An 18,554-nucleotide genomic window follows, 5' to 3' on the forward strand; every position below is an offset into this window, starting at 1 on the left:
ATACAATGCGTCTAATTATGACTATCTGCAAGTTACTGAGTTAAAATCTAATCTTAATTGTATGTAGAGGGAGCTGGAAGAGTTTACTGGGGGGCTGGGCGGCAAAGCCAGTAACCCTCTCACACAAGATAATCACACCTCATTGCTGCCTTGCTATAATGCAATTCCGTAGCTATCCTGAAACGTGCAGCAGATACTTAGAGCAGCCAATTATTTTTCTTTTCCAATTAAGGGGCAATTTAGCGTGGCCAATCCACCTAACCAGTACATCTTTGGGTTGTGGGGATGAAACCCACACAGACAAGCGGAGAGCGACGCGCAGCGGATACTTGACAAATTCATGTCCATGGCTGACTGAAATGATCCTGTGCTCCAAGCATCATGTGTACTTGTCAGTTTCATAGTCACAGACACAAAGCAATCCTGGCACAAAAATAGTGGCAGGACCTTGCACACTACTTAACACTATCCCTCACTACTTCTTTGGTGAGAAACATTCTTCTAATTCACATTGCTTTTACTAAGATCTTAAAGGGTCTGTGCTCCTTATATATATACTTTGGCTGTTGAGTCCTGACATTCATTGCCATTTATTCCAATGAGCTCAAATGGAAGTCACCAGACTGATTGCACAATTAGTCAAATTGTAGTCAGAAACCTGCGAGGGAGTAATTTTCGGGGCAGGTAAACCATTGAAAATGGCTTTCTTCTGATAACAAAAATACAATCTTTTCTACTGTGGAAAATTTCAACAAAGAAGTGGGGGCTTTTTGAAACCAATATAGTACAACTCCCTCCTCTGCAACTTTCAATACCGTGGATCGCCAAGAGCAAAATATCGTGGAAGCCCCATCACATCTCAGTCACACACCATCCTGCTTTGCACATCATTACCTCTTCATTATCGTTGGGTATTATATACCTAACATAATTCTAGGAGCAGCGCATCACAAGGACACCCGACAGTAAATGTGGCATTATCAGGGTTACCCACAACCTGAGAATGATTTTTAAATGTTGAAAGATTTCAAGATTTTCCAAAACCGAAATGTATTTCTGAAGTAATTTGTTAAATATCAGTTACTCCTGACAATAAAAAGAAGTTGGTGTGGTCCATATTAAAAATGGAGTATATGCTTGAAGATTTGACTGCAATGACAGTTTTATGTTAGGAAAAGAACAGATCGAAATAATTGACATTTCTCAAAGTAATAGTCTATTGATTCAAGCTAAAGATTATATATCAGAGGTCAAGGTATCAAATCACTAAAGTTCCAATGATTTTCATCCGAGCAAATGATTGTTTGAAAGAATAGTTTAAGTCCCATGGGAACAATATTGAATTAATGATTCTTACGCACTGAAACATTAATTGCAGTAATTGAAGAGGAACTTTGAAAAGGAGGAGGAAGACAGAGTTGCTGCGATTCATGTTCAGATCACTGACAGAAGGAGGGAATGTTTCTGCTAAAGAAATATCAGAAGTTAAGAACAACATTAAAAATACAGGAACTCACGGGTGGCTATCCATCCCAAGATTACGACTTGAGCTCATTGTTAATTCACATACAAACAGGTAGATCAGGAAGGTGAATGGATCACTGAAAGACTGTTGTGGGAATGAGGAATTCCAGTTCATGGGAACTACCACCAATACTGGGAAAGTATATGGAGCTTTGGGATGGGCTGCACCTGAGAGAGGGATTAGTATCTTAGCAGAAGGGATAAAGTGGGCTGTTGATAAATATTTAACAAGTAAAATAGGGATAAAGATCTGGCGGAAATAACAGATGTCCGAAGGCAGAGGATTAGGAATTTAGAACAAAGGTCAGATCAAGATTAGGAACAAAGTAAAGATCACATGCGGTGAAAAAGGGCTGTTAAAAATAACGGTCATGATTCAACGCCCTGGTTGAGTTCATTGCAGATCTAGGCATAGCGGGTGAATCGCACGCAAGCACCAAATTGTGAGGCGAGATCCAGATCTGAACATTGAAATGAGCATAATGGCGCTGCCAGGGTGGCCGGATGGCACTGCCAGGGCACCAAGGCCACCGCCAGGGCACCAAGGCCACCGCCAGGGTACCAAGGTGTCAGATTGGCACTGCTATGGGTCAGGCCAGGGAGGCCTTGCCAAGCAGAAGAGGGTGTCAGTGGTTTCCTGGGACACTCCCCAAGGCTGTTTGGGTGAGGGGGGTCAAAGTAAGACTGGTCCCAAAGGAGAACAAGGCAAAGTGCCTCAATGACTACCATCCGGCATTCTTGACATCTATTATGAAGTGCTTCAAGAGGTTCGTCATGAGACAAATCAACTCCATACTCCCAGAATGCCTTGATCCACTCCAATTCACACACCACCTCAACCGGTCCACAGCAGAGGCCATCTCCCTGGCCCTACACTCATCCCTGGAGCATCTCAACAACAAGGACTCCTACATCAGGCTCCTATTTATTGACTACAGCTCCGCCTTCAACACCATAATCCCAGCCAAGCTCATATCATAACTCCAAAACCTAGGACTTGGCTCCTCACTCTGCAACTGGATCCCTGACTTCCTGACCCATAGACCACAATCAGTAAGGATAAACAACACCTCCTCCATGATAGTCCTCAATACCTGGACCTCGCATGGCTGCATACTTAGCCCTCTATTACATTCCCCATATACACAACTGTGTGGCAAAATTTGGCTCCAACTTCATCTACACGTTTACTGATGACATGATCATAGTGGGTCGGATCTCGAACAGCGATGAGTCAGAATACAGGAGGGAGATAGAGAATTCAGTAGCATCGCGTAATGACAATAATATCTCCCTCAAAGTCAGCTAAACCTCAGGAAGCAAAGTATCATACACACCACTATCTGCATCAATGGTGCCGAGGTGGAGATGGTTGACAGCTTCAAATTCTTAGGTGTGCACATCACCAATAATCTGTCCTGGTCCACCCACATCGACGCTACGACCAAGAAATCACACCACCTGTACTTTCTCAGGAAACGAAGGAAATTTGGCATGTCCATATCGACTCTTACCAATTTTTACAGCTGCACCATAGAAAGCATCCTATCCGGCTGCATCACAGCCTGGTATGGCAACTGCTCATCCCAAGTCTTTAGGAAACTACAGAGAATCGTGAGCACAGCCCAGTCCATTACACAAAACCGCCTCCCATCCATTGACTCTATCTACACCTCCCGCTGCCTTGGGAAAGCGGGCAGCATAATCAAAGACCCCTCCCACCCAGGTTATTCTCTCTCCCAACCTTTTCTCCATCGGGCAAGGTATACAAAAGTCTGAGAACACACAAAAACAGTTTCTTCCCCGCTGTTACCAGACTCCTAAATGACCCTCTTATGGACTTAACTGATCTCTCCATGCATCTCCTTTACTAATAATACTACACTCTGTTTCACCCGATATCTGTGTCGATGTATTTACATTGTGTATTTATCATATGTCCTATGTTCTTTATGTATGGAATGATCTGACTGGACTGTATGCAGAACAATACTTTTCATTGCACCTTGGTACACGTGACAATACACCCAAATCCAAAAGAGCAGGGGGAGCCTGAAAAGATGTGTGAGTGGTGGGTTGGGGGGGGGGGGGGGGGGGGGGGGGGGGTGTTTGGAGATCGGGACTGCTGGACAAAATGGTGCCCTGATCTGCGAGGAGCCTTTCCTGCTGGTGAACTTCATAATTCTAAATGTGGCCTTGGCAGAGAGAAACTCTCCGAGACCAAACAAACGGCAAAAGTGCCATTGGAAAGCGAAATGTTTTTCGATACTGCGCCCACTGAGAAACGCCCCACCAAATGTGCGTTCAGCGGACTTTAACATCAGTCTACTGAATCGTTCCCAGCGTAAAAGAACATGCTACTAAAGGTGAATTAAGCATCCAAAATAAAACAAGCAAACTGGAGACGAGATTTGAGAACAATGACTGCGAACTAAAAGAATAATTGAAATATGGCGACATATAAAACAAGACTGGCAATGAAATATTACAGGTTATAAGATAATCAAAAGAAGTTAGGGGAGCTATATTAATTAGAGATAATATAATGACTGCAGCAAAAAGGGGCAGGCTAAACAGAATGTAATCCATGGCCTTAATTTTACACTCTCTCCTCGGTAGATTTTGAGGCGCTGGAGGGAATATTAAACTACATGGATGGGGTTCCCACTGGGATCCTGCCTGCCCCACGTGGAAACAATTTTATGGTGGGGTGGACAGAGCCTTGGTGGGAGACTCCTGCCAGTGCCCCAGATAAGGCCCTTTGGAGTACACTGAGGAAGAAGGGGGGCAGTTGCCTCTGATGGTGGGTGCTCTCCTGTGAAGGCCCAGAGTCCTCCGCACCTCCCTTCCCCCACAACCTAACCCCTGGACCTCCAATCACCACCTCCCTCAAAACCCTTCTCAGGTGTCCCTGACATTCTCCTCCCTGGGACCCCTGCCACTTTCCTAGCCTCCATGTCCTGACACTTAGTCCCTGGCAGGTCACTGTAGTGCCTCCTCCAGCCACTGCAGTGCGGTGCCTGGAGGGTCTGGATGGCCGGCAGCTCTCCAAGGCGGGACTTTCGTTCGAAGGATTCCTTTAGAATTGCTGCCGGTCAATGCTCGTTAGAGTGTAAAATGGCAGTGGGTCTGTTGGAATCAGCAGGAATCTGTTCTCTGCCAACTCTCGCACCTGCCATCCAAAAATCTCAGGTCCATGTTGTGGTAAACACCACTAGTGATATATTATATGTATTACAGCACTGCCAGGTACAACACTGTATTACAGCACTGCCAGGTGCCAGGTACAGGTACAACGGTAAATACCTGCCTGCTGGCTCCGCCCAGCAGGCGGCGTATAAAAGTGTATGCTCTCCTGCGATGCTTCCATTCTGGTTCCAGCTGTGGGAGGCACAACATCTTGTACAACAAATCCTCGATTGTTTCACCATTCTTGTCTCGTGGTCATTGACGGCGAATCAATTTATTGCACAAGATTTTAAAAGATGGATTTCCTAATCAAGCCTGATCACCTGCAGCTGAGCCCTCACGCAGCCAACGCCATGTCTACTTTCAACCACTGGCTCGCCTGCTTCGAAGGCTACCTCAGAGCAGCCGCTGAATAACTCTCGGACCCACAGAAGCTCCAAGTCCTCTACTCACGGGTGAGCCCTGAAATTTCCCCCCCCCGATCCTGGATGCGCCCACCTACTCCGAAGCGATTGGATTGGATTGGATTTGTTTATTGTCACGTGTACCGAGGTACAGTGAAAAGTATTTTTCTGCAAACAGCTCAACAGATCATTCAGTACATGGGAAGAAAAGGGAATTAAACAGAATTCAAGAAAATACATGAGAATACATAATAGGGCACCACAATATATACAATGTACTACATAAGCATTGGCATCGGATGAAGCAGACACGGGTGTAGTGTTAATGAGGTCAGTCCATAAGAGGGTCATTTAGGAGTCTGGTGACAGTGGGGAAGAAGCTGTTTTTGAGTCTGTTCGTCCGTGTTCTCAGACTTCTGAATCTCCTGCCCGATGGAAGAAGTTGGAAAAGTGAGTAAGCCGGGTGGGAGGGATCCTTGATTATGCTGCCTGCTTTCCCCCGGCAGCGGGAGGTGTAGATGGAATCAATGGATGGGAGGCAGGTTCGTGTGATGGACTGGGCGGTATTCACGACTCTCTGAAGTTCCTTGCGGTCCTGGGCCGAGCAGTTGCCATACCAGGCTGTGATGCAGCCCAATAGGATGCTCTCTATAGTGCATCTGTAAAAGTTGGTAAGGGTTAATGTGGACATGCCGAATTTCCTTAGTTTCCTGAGGAAGTAAAGGCGCTGTTGTGCTTTCTTGGTGATAGCGTCGACATGAGTGGACCAGGATAGATTTTTGGTGATGTGCACCCCTAGGAATTTGAAACTGCTCACCATCTCTACCTCGGCTCCGTTGATGCTGACAGGGGTGTGCACAGTACTTTGCTTCCTGAAGTCGATGACCAGCTCTTTAGTTTTGCTGGCATTAAGGGAGAGATTGTTGTCGCTGCACTACTCCACTAGGTTCTCTACCTCCCTCCTGTATTCGGACTCGTCGTTATTCGAGATCCGGCCCACTATGGTCGTATCGTCAGCAAACTTGTAGATGGAGTTGGAACCAAGTTTTGCCACGCAGTCGTGTGTGTACAGGGAGTATAGTAGGGGGCTAAGTACGCAGCCTTGCGGGGCACCGGTATTGAGGACTATTGTGGAGGAGGTGTTGGTGTTCATTCTTACTGACTGTGGTCTGTTGGTCAGAAAGTCAAGGAGCGATGACGCTCCTAAAGGGACATTACGTTAAACCTGTGAATCAAGTGTACGCCAGGCACCTCCTAGCCACGAGACGGCAACTCCCCGGGGAGACTCTGGACGATTTCTTACGGGTCCCAAAGATCATCGGTAGCAACTGTGACTGCCAGGCAGTTTTGGCAGTCCAACACACCGAACTATTAATTAGGGACGCTTATGTCACGGGCATGCAATCTACGTACATCCGCCAGTGACTATTCAAAGGGGATACGCTCGATCTTGCGGAGACTAGGCAGCTTGCTAATTCACTGGAAGTGGCCTCCCGTAATTTGGAGTCCCACACCCCCGACCGCGCGGCAACCTCATGGGCATCGTGGCCGCCTCACCAGCTGCCGACTCTACCTCACCGCAAGCCTGCGCCGCGTGGCAGCCAGCCAACTCTGGGGGGCCCACGTGTTATTTTTGTGGACAGAGCAAATACCCCAGGCAGTGCTGCCCGGCACGGAGCGTAACCTGCAACGGGTGTGTGAAGAAAGGATACTTTGTTTCCATGTGCCAGGCCCGGTCGGTCGCTGCTGTTTCCAGGCCCGGCATTTCTACACCCCCCACGTGCGACCCAAGGGCGCCGGCATCTTCCCCTCTGCAAGCCACGTGCGGCCCGTGGGCGCCGCCATCTTTGATGCCGCCCATCATGTGCGCCCCGTGGGCGCTGTCATCTTCCGTGCCATTTTGGTCCGTGTCTCAGGACCCCTGCTCGTCTGGGCGTTCGCCGCCTACTACTACCTCCGCCACCACTGATCAGCCCGGGACCTCCCAACATCTTCCGCAGCTCGCCTCCATCACCCTGGATCAGTCTCGGCCCCGCAACCTCGCGACCGCTACGACGACGGTGAAGATCACGGTAAGGCGCTGCTCCCTCCCGGTACACCCCGTCACCCAGAAAATCTCCCTGGCCTCCGGATCCCATTCCGTTGAAATTCGGGGGTACTGTATCTCGACCCTCACCGTCCAGGGCGTAGAGTTCAGCAACTTCAGGCTCTACGTCCTCCCCACCTCTGTGCTGCCCTGTTGCTCGGCCTGGATTTTCAATGCCACCTCCAAAGCCTTACTTTAAAATTCGGCGGACCCCTACCCCCCTCACCGTCTGTAGCCTCACGACCCTTAAGGTCGATCACCTTCACTGTTTGCGAACCTCACCCCGGACTGCAAACTCGTCGCCACTAGGAGCAGACGGTACAGTGCCCAGCACAGGACCTTCATCAGGTTGGAGGTCCAATGGCTTCTGTGGGAGGGGATCATTGAGGCCAGCCACAGTCCCTGGACAGCTCAAGTAGTGGTAGTGAAGACTGGGGAGAACCACAGGATGGTCATTGACTACAGTCACACCATCAACCGGTACATGCAGCTCGACACGTACCCCCTCCCAGGCATATCTGACATGGTCAATCAGATTGTGCAGTATTGAGTCTTCTCCACAGTTGACTTGAAGTCGGCCTACCACCAGCTCCCCATCCTCCCTGAAGACCGCCAATACACTGCATTCGTAGCAGATGGCCGCCTCTGTCAGTTCCTCAGAGTTCCCTTTGGCGTCACCAATGGGGTTTCGGTCTTCCAGCGAGAGATGGACCGAATGGTTCACCAGTATGGGCTGTGGGTTACCTTCCTGTCCCTAGTTAACGCCATCATCTGTGGCCACAATCAGCAGGACCATGACGCAAACATCCAAAAAGTCTCCCATACCGCCAAACTCCTTAACATCACATACAATAAGGAGAAATGTGTGTTCCGCACCAACCGCTTAGCCATCCTTGGCTATGTAGTGGAAAATGGAGTCTAGGGCCCGACCCCGACCGCATGCGCCCCCTCCAGGAACTCCCTCTCCCCCACTGCCCCAAGGCCCTGAAACGAAACCTGGGGTTTATCTCGTATTACACCAAGTGGGTCCCGAATTATGCGGACAAGGCCCGCCCACTCATCAAGTCCACAGTTTTTCCCCTGATGGCTGAGACCCACCAGGCCTTCAACCACATCAAGGCAGACATCGCCAAGGCCACGATGCACGTGGTCGACGAGTCCCTCCCCTTTCATGTGGAGAGCGATGCATCGGACGTGGCTCTGGCTGCCACCCTCAACCAGTCGGGCAGACCATGGATTTCCTTTCCCGCACCCTCCATGGCTCCGAAATTCGGCACTCCTCTGTCGAGAAGGAGGCTCAAGCCATTGTGGAAGTTGTGCAGCATTGGAGGCATTACCTGGCCGGCAGGAGATTCACTCTCCTCACTGACCAATGCTCGGTTGCCTTCAGGTTTAATAATGCACAGCAGGGCAAGATCAAAAATGACACGATCTTGAGGTAGAGGATCGAGCTCTCCACCTATAACTATGAGATTTTGTACCGCCTGGGGAAGCTCAATGAGCCCCCTGATGCCCTATTCCACGGCCAGTACACAGGTGGACCGACTCCGGGCTCTCCATTATGACCTCTGCCACCCGTGGGTCACCCGGTTCTTCCATTTTGTCAAGTCTCGAAACCTGCCCACTCCATTGAGGAGGTCAGGAGCGTCACCAGAGACTGCCAAGTCTGCACAGAGTGCAAGCCGCACTTCTGCCAGCCAGATAGAGTGCACCTGGTGAAGGCCTCCCGCCCCTTTGAACGCCTCAGTGTGGACTTCAAAGGGCCCTCCACTCCATCCGGTCGCTCCTCTGCACTGCCACTAATGAGACCCCTCATGAATGTGTGTTTGCCTTCCTCAGGAAGTCCACTTCCGGGTCTCGCTCCCAACATTGCTGACAGTTACTGGACCCATCCTCCTCCGGAAGCATGTGCAGAGCTATATATCGGACCCCTTGGTCAAGAAAGTCCAACTCCTACATGCAAACCCATGGTATGCCTACGTGGTACACCCCAATGGGCGCAAGGACAGTCTCGCTCCGGGACCTGGCACCCGCTGGGTCCCCACCCACGGCCCCCGACCTGACACCGCTCCCCCCCCCCCCCGGTTGCCTCATTCACCCCTGCACCACTCACCCTCCCTCCAGCGACCCTCACCGCAGCACCCACCCCAGCAGGATCCGTCCTCCCACTGGATCCACTCAGGAAGACGAGGACAACACGCTCCCAGAGTCGCAGGTGACCACGTCGGCACCCACATCACCACCAGGACTGAGGCAATCGTGGCGGAGGGTCAAAGCCCCCGACAGACTTAATTTGTAATGTTTTCGTCACCCCTGCCAAACTCTTTTTTTTAACAGGGGGTGAATGTGGTAAACACCACTCGGGATATATTGTATGTATTACGGCACTGCCCATATATTACAGGTACGACAGTAAATCCAAGCCTGCTAGCTCCTCCCAACAGGCGGAGTATAAAAGGGTATGCTCTCCTGCGCTGCTTCCATTCTGGTTTCAGCTGCGGGAGACACAACATCTTGTGCAATAAAGCCTCAATTGTTTCACCATTCCCGTCTCGTGGTAATTGACGGCGCATCAAATGTAGATTGAAATAAAAGATAGGAAAGGATTGATCTTGCTCATATGGGAAACTGGGAGGAAGAATATATATGCAAACAAATATGTTAAACAGATCAGCAATACAGAATAATAATCAATGAGAAGTTAACTACTCCCACGTCACCCAAATAAACTGGCAAGACGACTTAGAAAAATGGGTACAGATAAGTATTGGTACAAACGGCATCCTTTTTTAAAATGTGTTCATGGAACGTGGGCCTCACCGGCTGTGCCAGCATTTATTTCCCATCCGTAATTGCCCTTGAGGGGTAAGTTAATAGTCAACCACATTTCTGTGGGTGTGGAGTCACATGTAGGTCAGACCAGGTAAGGGTAGCAGAGTTCCTTCCCTAAAATTCATGGGTGAACCAGATGGGTTTTTACGACAATCTGCAATAGTTTCATGGACATCATTCGACTTTTAATTCCAGGTTTTTATTGAATTCAAATTTCACCATCTGCAGTGGCAGGTTTCGAACCCAGGACCCCAGAGCATTGCCCTCAGATTCTGGTTTACTCGTCCAGAGACAATACCACTGCGCCACCGCCGTCTTACATAGCATGTAAAAGACACAAGAACAAATGGAGCATGTTGAACCTAATAAGAGGAAATGAACCAGGAAAGATAAGCAAGTGCAAGATAACATCTGGGCAATGGTAGTCACAATATATTACGGTTTAAGATAACGGATTGAATTTTCCAGCCCCGCCCAGCTAGTATCATCCAGTCCCATTGAACGTCAATGGATTTTTAGCTAGGCCGCAAATATACTTCAGAGGGTCCTGCAAGGGCTAGGCCATAAAAATGCGGCCAAAGGCTGAGAGGAACAGAAGAAAAACAAAGACCAATACGATAAATTTGAAAATAGTGAATTTTAAGTGAATGAAAATAAAACTAGGGAAAAATGAAGAGGAAAAAGAATTACTGAATAATAAAGAAACAGCGTAGCAGTGAGAAATGTTTAGTTTTTATTTTAAATATTTGCTCATGAGATACGAGCATCACTAACAAGGACAAAATCTGTTGCCCAATCTCGTTACCCTTGAGAAGAAAAGGGTGGTGGGGAGTCACCTTCTCAAATCACTGCAGCCTGTGTGGTGTAAGTACAACCACTGTGCTGTTAGAAGGGGAGCTCCAGGTTTTTGACCTTCCTTCCCGCCTTTGGACCCTGGACTGGCCTGGACCTTTGGTTCCCGGGACTTAGGATCTGGCAGCTACATGCAATGCCACCCCTGGCCACTGCAGCGCTGTCATTCAAGGAACTGGAGAGCGGCCAGCCAATCTGATTGGCCAGCAGCTCATCAAGGCAGGACTTCCTCCCAACTGAGGGGCAGGAATCCCGTCATATACCAAACAACGCACACTGGAGTGTAAAATGGCAGCAGTGGTCTTGGAGTTAATGAGGATGTGTTCCCAGCTGACTCTTCATTAGGCAGGGGCTGAGTCTCTGCTGTTAAGAATTGGGAAAATTAAGATTAAAAACTGAAATTGGGGTAAAATAAAATAAAAAGGGTAATTGATAAGTGCAGCTGTCTGAAGCGGTGTTTTGACATGCAAATAAGCTTATCAGTGAGAAAAGCAAGTGTTTACCTCTGTGACTTGGGGCGAACAATGGGGTGTAGAAGAAGTGACTTTAAAGTGGCGAGAAAAGGGAATTGCCACTTATATGCTAAAAGCCAGATCCACAAGTTGGGTAACACCAAAGGGAAAGAGTAATATATCCATAGAACAATAACTCTGAGCTAAATCCAGCTTCACACATTTAATGGGGGGGGCGGGATTCTCTCAGCCCAGGCTGGGCCCAAGAATGGCTAGGACGGGCGCGAATGGCGCAATGCCACCCCGACGTCAGTCCGCTGATTCTCCGGAGAGCCCATTGGCGCGGCGCCTGTTGGGGGCTGCTCTACGGGGACCCCCCCCCCCCCCCCCCCCACCCCCCAGCGATTCTCGGCCCGGGATGGAGCGGCCGTACAGAAAAACCCGAGTCTCGTCTGCTCCGTTCACAACTGGTCTTACCCGGCAGGACCTCGGTGTTAATGGATCTGGGGGCAGCCTGTTGGGGTGAGGGCGTGTCTGACCCCTGGGGGGGCCTCCGCTGTAGCCTGGCACATGATCATGGCCTACCGATCGGCAGGCCGGCCTCTCGGCCTGGGGCCTTCTTTTGTTTTGCGCCAGTCCCTGTAGCTGTACGCCATGTTGCGTCGGGGCAGGCGCAGAGAAGGGAGCCACCACACATGCATGGCAAATGCACCGGTCCCACTCCGTATGCACGCATTGGCGTCGGCCCCCACTGCGCATGCAAACCCGCGGCGGCAATCTGCCACCGGGATCGACAGCTGGAGCGGCGTGGGTCACTCCAGTGCCGTGCTGGACCCTTGTCGGGGTCAGAATCGCTGCACCTGAGGCCATGTTGACGCCGTCAAGAAACACGACGCGTTTACGACGGCGTCAACACTTAGCCTCAGGATCAGAAAATCCCACCCAATATCTGTGCGAGCCGCTGCCCCATAGCGCAGTGGAATCTGAGTCATTAAATGGGTTCAAGAAAGAAATAGATATATTTTTGATAAAAAATAGTTGAAGTGATATGGGTATCAGGTGGGGAGGTGGATTTGAGACCAGGAAGAGATCAGCCATGATCTGATTGAATGGTGGAGCAGGCTTGAATGGTTGAATTGCCTACTTCTGCTCCTAATTCCTTTGTTCCTAATAACTGGATAAAGGTTCACAGTAGAAGCAGCTACCATCACAGCTACACCCAGCTGCTGAAAACAGTCTCCCCAAAACAAGTTATTGCTGAAAGGTGGCTGGTTAAAACCCCAAAACTGAAAAAGAGAAGATAATGCATTCACTTAGACTAAAAACAGTTTTCCCCAAATGTGGACAATAAACCTGGACGCGGTAACTATCTGCTAGATTAAGCTCAGAATCATATAATATTGGATGTTGGCTGGGAAAAAGGGACATGTGTCTCAGAGTCCAGGAAATATAGGTAGTTGGGAATAAAGGGAAAACTTCATGTAATATTTGTGAGGATAGCCATCAGTGCAGTTAAATGTACTGTTGTAGTGTATTATAGTCCAACTTGTGCATTTTTCTTTTAAGTTAATAATATTCTTGATTTATTGATGACAGAATGATTGGACTATTCCTCCCTGGTTTGCATATCTTTTCTCACAGTATTCCAATATATACCACTGAGAATCGGTGTTCCAAGTTATCCCTCTGGATTTTGGAATCGCCTTGCAGTTAACATCAGCTGGGTTTTTAACACTGCCGACATAAAAATTCCGACCCAGGTTTTGCTGTATGCTGGCACATAGTTTTTCAAGTATCTCTAGAGTCATAAATGGTGCAGAATATTGTGCAATTATTTACAGGTAGACGTGACAGTGAACGATGGGATGAGTAATGAGGTAAGTATTTTTACAATAAGGGAATGTATTGAATAAAATAAATAATCTCAAAGAGGATCGCACCTTTGGTCCGGATGGATTGCAAAAATAATCTCGGGGAGGCACAGTAGAAGAAGTACTTCACACATTTAATAATTTGTCAGAAAATGGTGTCGTGCCAAAGGACTGGTGGTCAGCTGATGAAATTTATATTTTAAGATGGGGGCTGCAACATGTTTGGTTGAAAAACTAATGGAATCCCTATTGAAAGAGAGCAGGGGATCCCGGTATCCTGGTCAATATTTATTCCTCAATCAAGATCAAGTACTTTGAAACTTTTGGTGCTTGTGAAAAATGCAAAATAAATGCGAGTCTTTCTAATTTTCTTCCTCACTGTACACTCACCTTGGTGACCCAGATAGGTCTTCAGGTCCAGGGCAGAAACCTGTACCTGTCAGAATGTTTGTGGCATTGAGGTTGCAGAAGTACTTTCCTGAAATTGAAACGCTGTTCTTTAAAATCTCAGCACATTCATCAGTAATAGTGTTTTACTGCCTTGCTGTGATTCTTATGATTGAAGCGAACATTGGACTTTTCTGCAGAAAAATCTGTATATTAAATCCTTTAGCATTTTAACACTGTTGTTGAATTTTGTTATCAATTAATCATCTTTATTTAGGGTCGGGTGACTATTCTAGCTCCATTGTTATTCCAATGTATTAATACCTGGCATCAATCAATTTCTAAAAAAATTAAAGTGTGTTTCTATTTTGTTATAACACAAGATAATTCAAAAATTTTAATTGAAAATTAGGTAGAAAATGTAGGAAAACTCATTTAATTTTTTCAAAATCATTTTGCTTTATTCTTTTTCGTTTTAACTTCTAATGAGCTAAATCCACCCATGTATTCCCAATACTAGACCATTGTTGCTGCACATACCGGTTTACTGTTTTATCTGGTGCACAAATTGTTTTCGGGATGATTGCTTCACAAGAGCCTGAGTCACAGAACTGGATTCTCTGCCTCACATCGCTAGTAGCGGATGGAAAACGGGATTCGCACCGGGCGCTGACCTGTTTCTGATGCTCCGGCCACCCACTGGCGTCAGGATCGAGGTTCGCGCCCCACGCCAGTGGGAGGATACAAATGAGTCTGTAAGTCCCATTTTCATCCTATTACTGGACCGGGCATCTTGGCAGGATTCTCCGAACCTCTGCGCCGAAATCGCGATCGGCGTGGGGGCGGTGAATGGGCATTGACACCGCGAGTCGTGCGCACGGTCTACGTGGCGCGGGTAAGGGGCCATTGACGGACAACCCCGCGCGATTCAACACCGAAAACTGGCCGAGTTTCCAACGGCATGGTTATAACCACATTTTGCCTGTCGGGAACGGTCGGCTGTGGCTGCGGACTCAGTCAGCGGCTGCCGTGGTGGGGGCAGGGGGGATCCTTCACCGGGGGGGGCCCTCAGTGATGGCCAGACTAATGATCGGGGGCCATTGATCCGTTGGGGGGGGGGGGGGGGGGGGGAGAGCTATATTTTCGGAGCCACCATGTACATGTGCGGACTCCCGACCGGAAGTGCAGGGCACCGTTTTGGCAGGTGGAGCTGCGTGGAGTACTCCGGGGCCCTGCTAGGTAGGAGAATCACTCTGGACTTTCTTCAGGAAAGTCCAGAGTGAAATGCCTGCGTTTTGACACTGGTGTGGAGATATAGCCACATTATTGGAGAATCCCGCCTCATATTCTCCAGGCCCTCATGATTCTCCAGACCTCTGGGCCACGAATCATATCTGCAAGAATTGGTGCTGGTCCTGACAAGCATGGCCTGAAGCAATGGATCTCACGGTGGGCCAAGGAGGAGTAACTCTTTTTGGGAGTTGACCCCAAAGTCCTATGGACGGCCACTCTCCCTCCACAATGCAAGACCTGCCCACCCCACCCCACCACCCTCACCACCTGCACACCTGGGACCCCTTAAATATAGGGCCCCTCCACAGAGACTCCCGAAATAAAGAAACTCACCAGCGCAAACCCCATAAATAAAGAAACTCACCACCCCTAAATAGAGAGATCCTCCACAAACCCACTAAAGGGATCATCCAGAGACCCCCTAAATAGAGACACCCCAGAGACCCCCAAATATAGAGACGCCTACAGAGACCCCTAGAACAATAAGCCCTCTCTAGAGATACCCTAAATACCTCAGCACGGTAGCATAGTGGTTAGCACAGTTGCTTCACAGCTCCAGGGTCCCAGGTTCGATTCCCGGCTGTGTCTCTGTCTGTGCGGAGTCTGCACGTTCTCCCCGTGTCTGCGTGAGTTTCCTCTGGGTGCTCCCGGTTACCTCCCATTGTCAAAAGATTTGTGGGTTAGGTGGATTGGACATGCTAAAATACCCTTAATGTCCAAAAAATTTTAAGTGGGGGTTACTGGGTTACAGGGATAGGGGGCGCGATTCTCCAAAATGGAGACTAAGCTGTCGCGTTTCACGACGGCATGAAACGGGCACGGGGATGACCGATTCTGTCCACCCCCAGGCGGCCAGCATGGCACTGGAGTGGTTCACGCTGCTCTAGCCTCCCTCCCCAGCGTTAAATGGGCGCTGCACTAACCCGCGCATGCGCATTTGGGCTGAGGCTAACCTCGCATGCGCAGGGGGACTTCTTCAAAGCTCCGGCCCTGACCCAACACACGCAGGAGTTCTGGGGCCAGAAGCAGAACAAAAAAAGCAGAACCACCCCGCCCAGGGGTGGAGAGGTCAGCCCGCCTCAGTGAGCCCTGATCGCAGGCCAGACCCTATCGGAGCCCCCCCCCCCCCCCCCCCCCCCCCCGGTGAAGGAGAGCTTCTCCCCACCCCTCAGGCAGCCCCCCAACCCTTCGCGCAGAGTACCAGCCGGCAGTGACCAGGGGTGAAGGCCGGCGGCGGGACTCTGCCATTTCCGCGTGGCCATTCGGCCCATCCGGGCCAGAGAATCAGCTGCCCCGTCACGACCTGCGCCACGCCAAACGCGCCAGCACAAATGGCGCCGAATCTCTGCACCTTGGAGAATCGCGTGTCAGCGTATGGGGGGCGTGGCGCAGTTCCGCTGATTTTCCGGCCCAGCGCGGGGCTCGGAGAATCGCGCCCAGAGTAGATACGTGGACTTCAGTAGGGTGCTCTTTGTAAGGGCCGGTGCAGACTTAATGGGCTGAATGGCCTCCTTCTGCACTTTGAATTCTATGAAATAAAGAGACCCCCCAAGACCTCCTAAATAAAGAGACCCCCGAAATAAAGAGACCCCGCACAGAAACCACTTAAATAAGAAGAACTCCCAACACACACCCCCCCAGAAGAAAGATCCCTGTTAGGAAGCCACCCAAGAAGAAAGAATTATGGTCTGGAATCTAGAGAGCACTCCAGATGGGGCAGTGAAAAGTCACTGCTTCAACACTCACCTGGGCAGTACACCTGCTGACTGCTGTACAAGCAAGTTTATTCTTTCCGTTAGTTAATTTGAACAAAACTTTTGAAAGAAAAACACATTTTAATGTCTTTCTTCATAGATGTCAAAAGCAGTTTTATCTATCAATTGTCACCCTGACTAAAGGCATTTTCTTACTGCTGGGGTGTGATCTCACGAAGGCTGTGTACCTTCTGAGACTCTGACTGAGTGGCATTGTTCATCTAGGCATCACAGCCCAATCTGATCCTGTTCTCAGCTGACATCCAGGCACACATATTCCCAATAGGCTTGGCTGGATAGAAAGTCAGAGTGGAGATCTTGGCCGGTTTTCTTCCAAAACCATCAGATCAGTAACATAGAATGGGGATTAAATAACTCAAAACTGTGGCTTTCCAAGTTGAAAGTGGCTGACGACGTTAGAGGTTGCACCCTTTGCAAAATGCGTATGAATAGAAAAGAGCCGAAATATTTGCACAAAGGTTTTCAATGAAGCAAAATGCTTTGATAAATAGTTAAAGACATAGCAAACGTTTGCACGCACTAAACTTTAGCCGTCACAGGGTTCATTATGCATTTTATCTGATACAACTGGATAAATCTCAGGCAATGTTTTTCATTCTTGAAACTAGTTTCTCAGGCTGCAGATGATATCATAGATGTTGGGTAATGTCCCACATATCCTCAGGAAATCACTTGAGGCTGTGCCAACTTCATCAAGAAAGCAGCAGACAAATTCCACAGTTGTGTGGGACTGTTAGTGTGAAGAAACTATGACTAGAATAATTGAAAGCACAAGGTGTAAAGGTGTAAGTCAGGCTGACTACATTGAAGAGGCTGTCTATTGTTAAGGGAAAAGCAAAATCATCAACTTTAGACTATGTCATGTCACACTGACAGGTGCTGTCCTTTACTAACACATTATAATGTATTGCTGTGGAAAATAAAATATTTCAGCCCAAGAAACGCTAACTGGATAATTCCTCAGTGCTGTGCAATCCAAGTTCTATCTTCAAAGCAAACTACTTCTCAAGGTGAGTATTGATACCAGTGGGCTGAATTTTATAATGGGATCAGGCATCGCTGGCGGAAAAGTCACGATGAGCCAGGCTTCACTTTGCCAGCACGCCTCGTTGCCACTGAAGGTCTTTTAGACCATTAATTGGTTTGAGGTGGGCCTTCCACCCGCATTACAGAGGGCGTCCAGCTTCTAGTCCCAGCAGCATCATGGGAGTGATGGTGGGAAGCGAACTGAGATGCCGCCCAGAAGAAGGGAAGTCAGGGGTCTCGCTGGGAGCAGGTTCCAAGGCTGGGGAGAGGGAGCGTAGGGGGGAACCTATGTGGTCAGGGTGGAGGAGGCAGGGAAACACAGTGGGGGAATACATTGGGACTTAGGACTCAAATGGACAAGCGAGACCTATAAAGAAGGCACTCTGTAACTGCCTGGTCACCAGTCACCTGGCGGCAGGGAATTGTCTGCCAGACTCTACCCAACACGGGTAAAATCACAGTTGTGACAGGAAGAGTGGGTAGGCGCCAGGAATGATGGCACTGGCATGGCACCCAATTATATCACACATCCACCCCTGACCAACAGCAGTCAGTGTGTGGAGTTTGTCCCTTCTCCCCATGACGACGTGGGCTTCCTCTAGGTGCTCCAGTTTCCCCCCACAGTCCAAGGATGTGTGGATCAGGTGGATTGGCCATAATGAATTGTCCCTGAGTGTCCAGGGATGTGCAGCTTAGGTGATGGGGTTACAGGAATAGGGGGGGGGGAGTGGGTATGGGTGGAGTGCTCATTTGAAGGGTCGGTGCAGTCTCGACATGCCGAATGGACTCCTGTACTGTAGGGATTCTATGATTTTTTCTATATATATGGCCTGACCTGCTGAGAATTTCCAGCATTTTCTGTT

Source organism: Scyliorhinus canicula, chromosome 2 (assembly GCF_902713615.1).
Source record: "Scyliorhinus canicula chromosome 2, sScyCan1.1, whole genome shotgun sequence".
NCBI lineage: Eukaryota > Metazoa > Chordata > Chondrichthyes > Carcharhiniformes > Scyliorhinidae > Scyliorhinus > Scyliorhinus canicula.